The 13,654-nt window shown below is 43.7% G+C and overlaps 1 non-coding gene across 1 annotated transcript; it reads left to right on the top strand.

Annotated features, from left to right (window-relative positions):
* Positions 1 to 2,251: 2,251 nt before the first annotated feature.
* On the top strand, positions 2,252 to 2,354 carry LOC113610057 (U6 spliceosomal RNA). Its single transcript, XR_003428926.1, has one exon. It is a non-coding gene; the product is annotated as a U6 spliceosomal RNA (small nuclear RNA).
* The last annotated feature ends 11,300 nt before the right edge of the window (positions 2,355 to 13,654 follow it).

Genomic DNA, 13,654 nt, shown 5'->3' with positions numbered 1-13,654 from the left:
GAGCTGCAGTATTTACAGAAAAACAAGTCTTTGGGGAAAGACAGAGAGAGAGAGAGAGAGAGAGAGAGTGACAGAGAGAAAGAGAGACAGAAATTGAGGCATAGAAAATAGCCTTTGGGTACTGAAAAAAATATTTTCTCAAATTACAATGACCAAAATGAACATGAGAGCTCAGGCAGAAGAGTGCAGGGGTTTTCTTGCAGTTTTGTTAAGCCTGTAAGGGTTGATATTGAGGGGATTTACACGATGTGATATCTGGTCTGATGAAACACTACAGCACCTAATGCAATTCATACCTGGCTATCCTGTAATGCAGGGATACAGAGAGGCAAATGGCTCCACAGGTGTGGATGTCCTCCTGCAGTTTTCCTTTCCTTGTCCTGCTCCCCTGTAGATCTTTCATGGACACTGTGTGACCAGAGCAGTTGCCCTCTGGGCCAACCATCTCTCTGTCCTTCCCCCAGTGCAGGGTATACAGCCATCCTGGGGACTCTTGGGGACTCTGAGACTGAAAACCATGACCTTGGAAGCTCCTTGACCTCACACAGATCGAAGATGTCCTCGATCAACCAACCTGGTCTTTGCAGCACCCTCCAGTGCCCACCTGTCTCCCCACCCCCGTCTCAGCCCTTGATGGATTTAGAATTAGTAGCCTCATGGAATGGGAAAGGCTACCAGAGATCAGAGAATCAATCCTTCCAACTTACAGATGGGTAAACAGAGGCTCTAGAGGGAACGTTACTTCCCCAAGGCCACACAGCTGACTACTGTGCTCCCCCTTAGGGAACAAAACAACTTCGTAAGAGACTGGGCATATGACAGAATACCCCAGTGGGAAAAATGCCTAAAAGATATTTAATTCTCTCCCATCCAACTCCCCCCTTCTGCTACCTATGGAGTAAGGAACGCCCAGAGGTCGTTTTAGCATTTCCCTCCCTTGGGTGGAGGGATGCAGAAAAACATGGAATCAGCTAGTGAAATGTCCAATGATATATTATAGATAATTACTACTGTGGATATTTACTGAGCATTTACTAGGCTCAGGTACTGCTCATCCGTATCAACTTATTGAATTCTCACAGCCCCTCTAAGAGGTAGGTACATTTATCATCTCCATTTGACATAAAAGGAAATGGAGATCTAGAGTTATCCCAAGGCCACACACATAATAAATGGCAGAGGCAAGCTATCCCCTCCCCGCAACCCAGGCAGCTGAGTAAGTGTAGAGTCCGGTTCTTTAACCTCTACCAGCAGATTTCAAACCTTGGTGCGTTTTCACACCACCTGGGGTGCTTGTGGGCAAGGAAACAGCTGGGCCTCACCCCCGGATTCCTTGCAGACCTTCTGGGTCCAATCCCCCCACCTCCCAGTTTTCTACCATCTTCTCTCACCCTGAGAGCAGTTCCTCGCCTTTCGTGCAGCTTATCTCACAGCTGATCACGCTCTTCCCCACAAACCACGCCCTCTTGACTCTCCTTTTCTCTTGTGACCTCCCTTTCAAGGCTGCTCTAGATGCTTTCGTCACCGTCTCCTCCTCCTTCCCCTGAATTCCCACACCTGGGCCTCCCAGGCTCCGTACCCCCTCTCTCCTATCCCTTCCCTCCACCACCCCCAGCAAATCTCACCTTGATCTTAGACCTGATGTGCGTTGCCTGCCCTCCCCATGGTTTTGCTAAGATACACAGTGTTATTCTGTAAACACCAGTGGACACTGACACTTGTCCTAGCAGTACACTTACTCGGTTTATTTCTCTGGGGTGGGGGGAGAGGTGGGATTTGGGATGAGGGAAATTTGTGCCAAAGTCTATCTCCTTTCGATTGCCTCCTATACGCTTAGCAAATATTCACGGAGCAATTTCTCTCTGCTGAGCACCATGCTGGGTGCTGCCAACAGGAAGCTGAACAAGACAGAACCCCTGAGCTGACCGTCTAGCTCTGAAAAATAGGGATAATACCACCTCCCCTTCTATGCAGGGCTATCCATCTTTCAGTCATTTACTCACTTACTCAACAGAGGGGTGTTAAGCACCTTCCATTCTGCTGGGCAATTTTTTAGGAACTGAGAACAGGGGCTCTGCTATTCAGGACCTTACAGGGGACACGCTAGGCAGAGAACTATATTACCCCATAATGTAACTGTGAGAGCCAGAGGAAGACTTACCACTGCCTAAATGCATCAGGAAACGTCTCCGTGGAGCTCCTTGGAGCTAGATCTTGAAGGACTAAATGGCTAGGTGAAGAACAGAGAAGGGTGCTCACTTCAGCAGCACATATATAAAGTTGGAACGATACAGAGATTAGCATCGCCCCTGCACAAGGATGACACGCAAATTCATGAAGCGTTCCATATTTTGTCGTTGCTGACAACAACATGGGCAAAGGTAGAGAGATGTGAAAAGGAGACTGTTCAAAGAAGTCGTATTGATGTCTCTGACTCTACGTGGGCATGTGAAGGGTGGGCATGTGAAGGGGAGGGCTGGCTGGAGCCAGCAGTGGGAAGGCCCTCCCTTCCTGCTGGGCCTGAGAGCACTGCCGCTTGGCCTTCATTCACTAATCTAGGATGCTACTGCCCTTCTCACATACTCCAGGGGGTCTGGGGAAACTCCTCACCTGTTACCCTGCAAATCACTTGTCCATTCCTTTGATCACATCCAAGGCTGTCCCTCAAGGATTCTTCTGTTTAGACAGTGACCTTGACATCACTTTGCCCCAGGACCTCTGTATGAGTCATCAGCCCACCGCACAGCCTGCTAACCATTGTGGTGGAAAGAAATCTCAGGGCCCAAATGTTATACAAGTATTTAATTATGGGCCCACAGTTTAATTACTTAGTCTGGCTTTATATGACATAATTTATAAATATAATTTACAGTTCCCTTGTTTCTTTCTCCAGCCATTTAGCTCATTAATAGTGCTGACGGTAAGAGCTCTTTTGTCTTTTCTTGCCGGGCTCCGAGCCAGTGGTGAAACGAGATAAGGCTGAGAGGGCAGGGGTGGTGGGAGAAGTCCATCCCAGCAAGAAGCATTTTATCACCGGTACTGTTAAGAATTTCCAGCGTGTGATGACAATAAAAAGAAGATAGACTTGTAGTTGGTTTTATTATTGTTTTTAAATCTTGTAAAGCCAACACCCAGCCCACTCCGCTTCTCCCCCACTGCCTGCACCCAGGACAGACCACATCCCCATGCCTCTGCTCCAGGCACAACCTTTAGTTCACATTAAAGCCTGCTGTCTGCAACAACCTGCTGGGGGTTTCCCTGAAGCTTTCTCAAGGAGCATTTGTTTATTCAACCAGCATTTATTCCATACCTACTATGTGCAAGACCCTGTCGGCAAAGAAGTGAAAATCTGGGGTAAAATACAATACAATAATTAATAGTTGCTGCACACTCAGTACGCACCAGGCACTGTGCCAAGCTTTCGCAAACATGGCATTTAGTTTTCAGAACGACCCTAGAAACAAGGCTCAGGTTGTTCAGAACAGCGGCTCTGGACCCTGGTTGCATGTTGGAGTCAGCTGGGGAACTCTGATGCTGGAAACCACCCTTTAGAGTTTCATTGATTTGAGGTATGGCTTGGGCATCGACATATTAAACAAAACAAACAAAACCTCCTCAGGCAATTATGATGTTCAGCCACATTTAAGAACCACTGATTTAAGTAATTTTCCTAAGATTCTATAAATAAAGCAGGGAAGGCAGACAGGCTGGTCAGCTGACCTCCTGAGCCCTACTATGTGCCAGACACAGCACTAGGTCCTTTCACTGCTAAGAATGTAACAGATGGCAAGTGCCGTAAAAAAGATAAAACACTATTGCAGGTCAAAGGACAATGAATGCAGGGAATCCTTCATGAAAGAGGTCACTTATAAGTTGTTATTTTCAAGAATTTGCAGACTACACAGAAGTGGTAGAAAGGGTTGGGCGGGACTTCCAGGCAGAAAGAACCATGTGAGCAGAGGTGTGTAGGTTGGGAAACATGGCGAATGGACAAGGAACAGGGAACAGACCCTGTGTGCGTTGGGACAGTTGAGGGAAATTTGTCAGGAAAGGAAAATCAGGGACAGGTTGTGAAGGACAAGGCTTCCCAAGATATTTCAGGTTGAGGCACATGTGGAATAAGGATCATATTTTTAGTATACACCAGAGTAGATGGGCAAGGCTGTCACCATCTGTCTTAGTCTGTTCAGGATGCAACAACAAAATACCATAGACTGGTGGCTTAAAAACAACAGAAATTTATTCCTCCCAGTTCTGGAGGCTGGGAAGTCCGAGAACATGGCTCTGGTGTCTGGTGAGAGCCTACTTCCTCATAAACAGCCATCTTCTCACCATAACCTCACATGGCCCAAGGAGCCAGGGATGTCTCCAGTAGCTCTTTTATAAAAGGCACTAATCCCACTCATGAGGGTTCCACCCTGATGAGCTAATCACTTCTTAAAGGCCCAACCTCCAAACACCATCACATTGGGAATTGGGTTTCAACAATTCAGTCTACAGCATCATCTCAGCAGATCTGACACATCCACTGGGAAGCTTTGGCATAAGGCCTTGAATATGATCCAAGAAGTCTGAACTTCATTCTATGGATAATGGGAAGCCAATGAAGATATCATATTGAAATGGGGAGATTGTGATAGAATGGAAGTTGTGTGTTTTTCATACAAATCCAGGCATTGTCACAATGACTTCCTAAAGACAACCTAAATGGAATTTTCCACCAAGCACTACTAATAGAATACTTTCCTAATATATCACGATTAGCTACCTGGGTGGTGTCTTTCCTGCTAGACTTTGTTCTTCAACAAAAGGGATCGTGCCATACTCTTTTTTTTTTTTTTTTTTGTAATTCCAACGTCTGGCACAGGGCTTGGCTCATAGAAGGTGTACACTTAGAAACAGCCTTTGAACCACTCATTAAATTCCATTCAGAAGGCAGCCACCTATTCCGGGGTCAAGAGGCAAAGAGTTGATGTAAATGCATGTATATTAGAAAGAGAATGGGCATAAGAGTCAGAGGAACATGAGAACAGCCATCAAGTCTGCATAACCTGTCTGTTAAAATATTTGCCTTACATATTGAAGTGCTCCTATGTTGGGTGCATATATATTTACGATTGTTATATCTTCTTCTTGGATTGATCCCTTGATCATTACGTAGTGTCCTTCTTTGTCTCGTGTATCAGTCTTTATTTTAAAGTCAATTTTGTCTGATATAAAATTGCTACTCCAGCTTTCTTTTGATTTCCATTTGCATGGAATAGCTTTTTTCCATCCCTCACTTTCAGTCAATACGTGTCTCTAGATCTGAAAAATAATATATATATCTGAATCACTGTGCTGTACACTGTGCTAATACAACACTGTAAATCAACTATACTTCAAATAAATAAATAAATAATAAAAATTGGGGGAAAAAAAAGTCTGCACAACATGGAGGCCCTGGGCAGACACACTTGGTTTCCAGGGATATTCCCTTCCCTAGTCTCTGCTTCTCTTCTTGTAACAGGAACAATAAAACCCACCTAGCAGCACTGTTGTGAAATAACACATGGCAAAGTCCTGGCACACAGCTGGCCCTCAGAAATGTCCACTGGCCCCAATGCCCTTGACCGTATTTAATTTTCAAATGCTTCAAATCAAATAAGGAGTATCACGTTAATGGTTTTCATTTGTCTCCATTCTATTGTCTTTGTAAATATTTGCTCTGCTGGATGTGTGTGTGGCAAGGGAGCCAGAATAGCTAAGTCTGAAAGTTCTGCTATTGCTTTTAGTTAGCCTTCTACACAATCACCAGGTAAGAATCATCATACCTATTGTTTATTGAGAATCTGCTATGTTTTAGGTCCAATGCAAAACATTTCATATATGCTATCTGATTTCACCCTCACAATAAGCCTAAATAGAGGTCACCAAATCTGGTCCTGGACTGTTTTAGTAGAGCCCTTAATCTAAGAACAGTTCAGACAGTTTTAAAGGTTTGGAAAAAACAAACAAAACACAGGTATGACACAAAGACTATATGTGCTGCAAAACCTGAGATATTTACTAACTCATCCTTTACAGAAAAAGCTTGCCAATTCCCGGCCTATAAGATAGGGACTGTCACTGTGGCCACTTCACAGATGAGAAAACTGAGTTTTAGAAAGGTGAAGTAATTGCCCAAGCCAGAGGGTATCAGATGACAAGTCTTGGTTCCGGGACAAATTTTAGAGCCATGGTCTTAAAACCAGTTTTATTGCTTTAAATTATATTTAAAAGGTCCTTTCCCTTTGACTTAAACATAAACTCGATCCATCCATAGCTAGTTCTAAAGGGTTTGTGACACGCCTTCTCTGTTGCCTACAACCCTGTAAGTGCTCCATCTCGCCTCCCGTGATGCTTATAAAAAGGTGAGGGTTGAAGGAGGGCGCAGACTCATATCAGGTTCCTCGCCCACTCCCCACAGAGTTTTCAAAGCAGCAGAGGGTCAAGGGCTGTGAGGAGAGTGATAATCCGCAGGAGAGCCTGCTGAGAAGGAAACACAGAGCTTTGTCTTCGGGGAGCCTGGATTCCAGCTGTGGGGGAAGGGAGAGAACTCGTGTTTTCCTTCCAAAGGAAAACATGGCCGGAGGTTTCCACGTAAGCACACATCTGAGCAGCCTTGTTGTCACTCTGTCTGGGCTTTGAGGAGGAAGACACCTAAACACCACACTGCTTCAGCTCCAGCACCTCACCAGCTGAGAAGAGCAGCTGCTCCCGTTTCATCTGTTTCATATTCAGCAGGGGGATTAGTTTAAGGTTCTGACCCCGGGAGAATGATGCCTACAGTAAGCGCTCTGTTATCCTGTCCAGCTGGGAGTGAGGTGCCCCGCTTTGTCAAAGACGCTGGTTCCTGGAGGGCTAGTTGCCACATATACCATCAGCGGGCGATCGGTATTCAAAGACGCAGAATGCAAAAAATATGCTTTGTACTAAAACTATCCAGAACATAATTCCATCTTTCTTAGATATTTCAGCAGGCACGGTGCCTCAGGGACGTTGTCAGAGAAGGAAGAAGATGCAGGAAATGAAATTCACGTTCATTGAGTTCTACGCTGCTAGCAAGCACTGAGCTGGAAGCCTTAAATCAATACACCATTTAATGCTGCCAATCGTCCAGTGTGAGGTGTCTCCACTCTACAAAAGAAAAAACTGAGGCTCGAGATGGGTTCATTCATTCATATGGTATTTACTGAGCACATCCTCTTGACCTCAGCACTGGGAATACCTATCCCTGCCCTCGTAGAGCTTCTATTCTTGGAAGGGAACAACTACAAGTAATTGAATAATTATGGTAAGGATGAGAGCTACCAAGGGCAAGTGAGGCTGTTATGAGAACATCTAACAAAGGGAGTTGAGCGTCCAAGAAGACTTCCCTAAGGAAGCAAAATTGAAGCTGAGACCTGAGGTGTTCCTTAGGAGAGGGGCAAGCCAACGTTCCCAGCACTCGGAGACCCCATGGTGGAAAGAAGCATAGCCCTCCAAAAAAGCGACAACGCGCCAGGCAGCTGGGGCAGAGAGTAAGGGGTAATAGGGACTGACACGAGCTGAAGCTGGTGAGGTTAGTACAGCCTAGACCACCAGGGCCAGCCTTGCAGTCCAAGCAAGGATGTCAGACTTTATTCTAGGAAGTCACAGAGGGACCCAAGCCAAGCAGACATGGCAGGCCTGCAGAAGGACAAACTCTCAGAAGTAAGTAGCAAGCCGGAGTTCAAGTGCAGGTTCAACTCTAAGGTCCATGCTTTTTCCACTGTCACCAGCACATCGTTAAAATTTTTTTCTAAAGCATGCAGGTTTGATCAAGTGATACGATCTTCCAGCTGACATAAAGGGCATCCAGTGTAGAAAGCAAGCCCTGGATTAGGAGTCAGAAGTCTTGGGTTCTAGTTCTGCCTCTGATCATTCCTGGTCATGTGGGACCAGGCCAACTCTTTTAACATCACAGGCCTCAGTTTCCTCTAAGAGGGAGAGTGTTTAGACTAGGTGCTCAATGAGTTATCACAAGGAAAACACTTAAAACCATGCAGAATCCATAGTAAATGCTCAGTAAATCTTAGCTGTTGGTTTTATCAGCCTCTTTTAAATTTTTTTTTGCGGTACGCGGGCCTCTCACTGTTGTGGCCTCTCCCATTGTGGAGCACAGGCTCCGGATGCGCAGGCTCAGCGGCCATGGCTTACGGGCCCAGCCACTCCACAGCATGTGGGATCTTCCCGGATCGGGGCACGAACCCGTGTCCCCTGCATCGGCAGGCGGACTCTCAACCACTGCGCCACCAGGGAAGCCCCTTATCAGCCTCTTTGAATTCTATTATTTTCTGACTCTTCGTATAAATTTTGTGACTATGAATGCACTTTCTCAGAACACTCCCTGCCCCGGCACAATCATCAATCTTGGTTATTTCTAGAGTAAGGTAGTAAAATGGTTCTTTTGACATAATCCTAGAATTCTCCGATAACACTTTAGGAACTCTTGTCTTCCTGGGTTTTATAGCACACTTAAATGTTCCCATAATTGATTCTCCCCTCTTACAGGATTTACCCACATAACCCACAGGCAGAAATTTAATTACGGATCTGAAGGGACTTACTGTTATAATACTGGCAGAGCTTCCCTAGGTTAAGTGATAATTAAGGTATAAATTCCACTGGGATCAAGCAACTTTTAAACGTGTCTTCTCCCTCTCCCAGCCCATATTACAACAAAAATGCAGGACAATACTAAACAGGAAATTATTTTGTGCACCACGTGCAAAGTTGGACCTGCTTTTCTTTGGTTCCTTGATTTAGTGATAATACATTTTCCCATGCATGTTGTGTCCCTACAGCCTATTTCTGGAAATTGGAAGGAGCCAGGAGGGCTATTCTTGATTATTATAGCAAATATTCAGTCCTAGGCCACTTCCCTTAAGACCACCCCTATCCCATCACTCAGCAAGTTCTTGGGTCCTTGCCTTTCTTTGCCCAGCTGGTGTGTGCTTTCTCTGAGAATGCAAACTCATTTTAATATTAGCTTAAGCGAGGCATAATTAGGAACGCAAATCTGCTGCAAGAAAACAATACAATTCTTTCAAAAGCCAAGATGTGATGACTTTTGGATTATCTGTTGTTGGGCTTTTTTTTTTTTTAAACATCCTCATTGCTCTCCATTCTAGTAATCGAAAGCTGTCTGTATGTTTAAGTATGCAGCTGTAATTGGCCTGCATACTTAAAAAATAACCCCCCATCCCTGCATTGTCAACTTTTTGTCATTGGAAGCCTTCATCATCTACACGAAAGTTATCATGTCAAGTGCTCTTTTATATAACCATGTGTGTACCTGTCGGGGGGCATGTAAATGTGTATGCTAGCAAAACCTAAAATCTAAAATGAGTTTATAACGTATCACAGTCCGAGAGTCACAACATAACTGGATATTCTTTCAGGCAGAGGACCTTTGGCTCACTCCTTATTATATAACACCCTCATGGTAGTAAGGTGACCGAAATCCTGCAGGATTTAGCTCCTAATGATCTTTCCAGCCTCATCTCTCATCACTCCCTCACTGTGTTCTCTATGCTCCAGCCATGCTAGAGGAATCTGCGCCTTGAAATTCATGCCCCTTGCCTAATCCAGACTTTCACACATGTTTTCACTCTACCTGGAATCTTCCTCTCCCCCCATCACTGAACTATTTAGTCCTTAGCCTCCACATCTCAAGTTAATTGACACTTCCTGTGAAACTGGGCTGTGGACCTGGATCCACATACAGTTGCATAGATTTTCAACTACAGCGAACATTTTTTTTAACTCTTTCTTCAGGCAAATCTGTATACCAGACACCTGGGGATAGAGGGAAAAGAGGAAGAGTGCTTCAGCGAATTATCCGAAGCTTCTGACATCCCCATCTATAGCCCTTCAAAACAAGCTGATCCCTAAGACGCTGAACTGCTAATATCCTTATATTATAAACCATATCATTTGCTGGCTCTCTATGCCATTTTATATAGAACTCTAATAATTTTTAATTCTAAAGTCCTTACGGACAAGATCTATCCTACTTTGAAACGACCTACAAAGCCTAGCACCAGGGTGAATATATAAGAAATACCAACAAATACCACTGATTAACCACCTGTTGACCTGCCCTTGGAGTGTCTTCCACAAGAGTCATTTAGCAGCATGGTGAAATGCCCAGGGCATTGTTTGTTTACCATGTTCAGCATTTTCCCAAGTCCTAACACAATGCCTGATACACCATAGGCACTCAGTAAATATTTATGGAGTAAGTGGATGAATGAATGATGATACAAAGGCAGTAGTGAACAGAAGCCCTGCCCTAAGGGAACCTCTAGACAATGAAAGAGACTTATACTCACATTCTTCTCTCTCCTCCCCAACTTTTCACTGAAAATTAAGTACATTGTCTCCCTCACTTCTTCTTAGAGATCTCTTGAGATGGAGTCTTTGCTTTTTTCTCAGGTAGCCTTTGAAAGGAAAAAGAATAATCTTAGCAGAAACACAGGAATAAACAGGAATCTTCTAAACAGCTTTGGAAAACACCAAGAATGATGATTGCGATAACTGGTCTACTCTGGAAGTCTTCACATTGCTAAGATCAGTGACAATCCTTTCCATTTATGGCCTTCTTTTCACCACACACAGTCAATGACAATCATTACAAAATATAAAAGCAAAGTCTGCAATTCAATATAAGCCAACAAGTCTTCATTCTGTTGGGTGTTTGAGATAAAACATTAAAAGATGATTAAGACTGGAGTGGAGTGAGAGGGAATGTAAACGACTATCATACAACATGGTAATTGCTATGCTGAAGGGATGGACAGAGTGTTCAGGGAATAATGAAGATGGAGCAGTTAATTCTGTCTCAGAGCATAGAGGAAAACCTCACAGAGAAATTGATCATTGAACTAATCCTTCATGATGGCAGAATCTTGCAGGTAGAAGTGAGATGAGCAGTCCAAGTATAAAGAACAGCATGAAAGCATTTAAGGCAGCTCAGATAGGTTCTCAACAGTTTTAACACCAAAGAGTTTCATTCATCCCTAATGAAAATAGTTGTAGCTTTAGCATCCATTGATTGAGAAAGCACATCACAGCAAAATCTACTATGTGTTTAGTAGAGCTCTTGAACAAATGGGTATTTTATCAACCGCTATAGCAGCTATGTAGTCAAAAACTAGTAGCACATTGCCAAGGTATGAAAGCAACCTAAGTGTCCATCAACAGATGAATGGATAAAAAAGATGTGGTATATATATATAATGGACTACTACTCAATCATAGAAAAGAATGAAATTTTGCCACCTGCAGCAACATGGATGGACTTGGAGGGTACTTTGCTAAGTGAAATAAGTCAGACAGAGAAAGACAAATACTGTATGATATCACTTATACGTGGAATTTAAAAAATACAACAAACCAGTGAATGAAACAACAAAAGAAGCAGACTCACAGATTCAGGGAACCAACTGTGGCTACCAGTGTGGAGAGGGAAGGAGGGAGGGACACTATAGGAGTAGGGGATTTAAAAGAGGGATTATTATGGGATTACTTGAAATCATGTGTGTGAAACTTTTAAAAACTGTAAAGCACTACTGAATTTAAAGAATCTTTCGTTCAATTAAAAAAAAGTTTAAAAAAGATAATCCCCATCTATAAATTTTGATGCAGTAATCCTAAATAAAATGTTTGAGAATAGGTTAAAGAAAAAAAGTAGCAAATGATGTCAGACTTAAAGCTCACATCTACCTTCCCTTCCTCTAAAAGTGCCATTGAAACTAACATGGAGGGCTTCCCTGGTGGCACAGTGGTTAAGAACCCACCTGCCAATGCAAGGGACACAGGTTCGAGCCCTGGACCAGGAAGATCCCACATGCCACGGAGCAACTAAGCCCGTTCACCACAACTACTGAGCCTGAGCTCTAGAGTCCGCGAGCCACAACTACTGAAGCCCGTGCACCTAGAGCCCATGCTCCACAAAAGAAGCCACCACAATGAGAAGCCCGCGCACTGCAACAAAGAGTAGCCCCCCTCACTGCAACTAGAGAAAGCCCACGCACAGCAACAAAGACCCAATGCAGCCAAAAATAAATAATAAATTAATTAGTTTTTTTAAAAAAGAAAGAAACTAACATGGAGGATTGTTATCTAAGAAAAATATGTGATCTTCCTACAAAATCTTCCTGGTGATGGTATCAGAACTTGAGAGAGAAGAAGACTAGGGCTTTAGATAGTTCCCTCTCCCCGCACAGAGGAGGATGAGTGGGAGGAGGAGTGGGGCAAGCAGAGAATGAAAGGCAACTCTGCCCCGGAGGAACATACTGTCTTCCCAAGTTCCCCATCACCAAAGTGAGGCCATCCTCCTTTGCAAAGGTAAGGGTCTCCCAGCTGCCTTCTGGAGGAAATCCTATTTACAAAGAGCCACAGGGCTTCCCTGGTAGCGCAGTGGTTGAGAGTCCGCCTGCCGATGCAGGGGACACGGGTTCGTGCCCCGGTCCGGGAGGATCCCACATGCCGTGGAGTGGCTGGGCCGCTGAGCCAGGGCCTCAGCCTGCGCGTTCGGAGCCTGTGCTCCGCAAAGGGAGAGGCCACAGCGGTGAGAGGCCTGCGTACCGCAAAAAAAAAAAAAAAAAAAAAAAAAAAAGAGCCTCAGGCAGCCCTTTAATCCAGTCATCTCTACAGCTACAGGAAACACATATCCAACAGCCTAACTCTCACTCAGAGATAACCTGGGAATTATCAACAGACATAGGAAGAAAATCCACTGACCCCAGAGGAAACAGAAAATCCAGGGAACAGAAAAGAGATTTTTAACAACAAAAAAAAATTCATTAGAATCCTTAGAGTCAAGACTTTGCAATAGTTAAACAAGAACAGGGTGTTATATAAAAGGGAACGATCAGCCAAAAACAAAATAGTTCTTAGAAATTAAAAATGACAAGAAATTCAGTAAGTGGGCCTAGTCATACACTAAATACAGCAGATAATCAAATTGGCTACTCGGAAAATAAATAAGGAAAGTTCCCACGATTTATATCAGTAACATAAGAAAATATGCATACTATGAGAGAAGAGATAGGAGACAAGGGGAAGAGAGAGTATGAGTAGGCAGTGATGCAGTGTTCTTGACCTTTCCTACCAAAGAGTCAATAATTCTCTTCAGCTGATATTAACAAGAAATAGAAGCTTGAGTATATTATCTAAGGTCATATGGTTAGTAGAACTAAAAGCACAGCCTATTAGCAGTGATTGCCTCTAGGACATGAAACTGAGCTGAGGAAGCTGCTTCTGGGATAAAAGAGTTTCTTTTGTGGACTCCTGTTTTCTTCGAAAAAAAAATTAGTACATAGATACGCAGTTATTCTAATATTTTTTATAAACTTATACTGAAAAATTATAACCTATTGGCACCACATAATTAAAAAATTATAACCTATTGGGGGCCCTTTGTTATGTAACAAAAAGAAACCCAGAAGGAAGAGCATATTCTATTTATTTATTCCTTCAATCATGCAACAAACTTGAATTGAGTGTCTGCTGTATGTCGGGGGCTGTCCCAGTAAAAATAAAGCAGTTCAGATAAAGCAGTTAATAAACAGCAAATATTCTTGCCCTCACAGAGCTTGAGTTCTTC

The sequence above is a fragment of the Aethalodelphis obliquidens genome, unplaced genomic scaffold, assembly GCF_003676395.1.
Source record: "Aethalodelphis obliquidens isolate GAN/ISIS:26980383/991018 unplaced genomic scaffold, ASM367639v1 scaffold60, whole genome shotgun sequence".
NCBI classification, from domain to species: Eukaryota; Metazoa; Chordata; class Mammalia; order Artiodactyla; family Delphinidae; genus Aethalodelphis; species Aethalodelphis obliquidens.
This window is presented reverse-complemented; position numbering and strand designations above follow the sequence as displayed.